The sequence below is a fragment of the Megascapheus bottae genome, chromosome 11, assembly GCF_031878675.1.
Source record: "Megascapheus bottae isolate mThoBot1 chromosome 11, mThoBot2.hap1, whole genome shotgun sequence".
NCBI classification, from domain to species: domain Eukaryota; kingdom Metazoa; phylum Chordata; class Mammalia; order Rodentia; family Geomyidae; genus Megascapheus; species Megascapheus bottae.
This window is the reverse complement of record NC_143519.1, coordinates 18,744,365-18,745,799: the sequence shown is the minus strand read 5'-3', so window position 1 is coordinate 18,745,799 and position 1,435 is coordinate 18,744,365. Positions and strand designations below refer to the sequence as shown.

Sequence of the window (1,435 nt, the reverse complement as noted above, 5' to 3'; positions counted from 1 at the left end):
AAGATGTGCCAATGCAGGGCACATTGCATCTCATTGCTAATACAGTGTCAGCCTACATTGGGAAATGGGACAGAAGAGAAATAAAACAACCAACATAATGGTTTTCAGGTGCCTTTCCCATCTAAATACCAAGGTTCTTTTCTCCCTCTATCTCTACACACTGTAGTTTTTTGAAAGCTACAAAAATAGATTTTATTATATGAATATTTTTGAAAATCATTTTTAAGAAGTGCTTAACAAATACATGTTTTCATTTGCTTTTGTGATAAAAAGCTTCATGGAAACAAAATGGCAGGGACCTTGACCAAACTACATGTTTGCCCAGCCATATTTTGCTTAGGTTTTCCCAGAGTTGGAACTACTTATCCTCAAATACTCTGAACTCACCCAATGTGAGGAGAATAAGAAAGTATTCAATGCTGTATGAAAAGAGAGAAGGTTAATATTTCTCATGATAAGAATTAAACAGTCCCTGGGCCAGAGCTACCTGAAATCTAGAAAATATTTATTCAGCTACTAATTATCTAATTCTCTACACACTTTTGAACATAACAATAAGGAAGCAGCCTAAAAATAAAGATTAATTTGTGTTTGAACTGAAACAAAGGTCTAAATCTCATCAGAATTGTCAAAAGCAAATGAAATGTGCCTTGAACAGCTCTTATAGAAAAGGAAATGCATGAAGAAAATAAAAAGTGGTTTACAAAGATAACCAGACAAAATGAACTAGAGTACATGTGTTTATAAATGATGGGCAGAAGCCAAATTGCTTTCCATTTTGGATCTTCTGCCACAGATTGCAGTATGCTGGTGAGGCATACTGTCCTGTACTGCTTCTAGTGGAAATAATCCCTGCCTTAAGGGTCTACAGCTTGAACACTCAGAACTACTGAAGCAGTACAATACAAACATATGCGGCTTAGCAGGATGACTGGTTAGAAAAAAACAACAATATAAAACTGGCGCTGAACTGAGTTCATCAGCACTGTGGGTACTGCCATCAACTTATTACTAAACTAACTTATTACTAAACTAACTTATTACTTATTACTAAACTTATTCACTAATTACTAAACTAATGGTCACTTATTACTAAACTAACCACACAGGTTTACTTTCAAGTAAGAGTATTCAACGTATTCAATTACATACTAGCATTATTTATATGAAGAGATAGGGACATATAATACTCTAGGAATATATATTAGGTATTCTTAAATTTTTGATGTAGTAAATTTAGCAACAACTGAACTATATTAGTTTAAATAAAAACATTCTCTTAGAGAACCCTTTCATATCTTTCTGGTGCTGCAGTCCTTTTGAAGTTGTTTGAGATGATCCATGCATCTTATTGTCTCAGATTCATAACGTTTTGTTTCAGAGAACAAGAACTGTTGTAGGCTAGTCACAGTGACTTGAATATCTAATGTCACTT

General features: G+C 33.9%; 1 pseudogene; it reads left to right on the top strand.

Moving 5' to 3' along the window:
• Positions 1 to 416: 416 nt before the first annotated feature.
• On the top strand, positions 417 to 509 carry LOC150056796 (U6atac minor spliceosomal RNA; annotated as a pseudogene).
• The last annotated feature ends 926 nt before the right edge of the window (positions 510 to 1,435 follow it).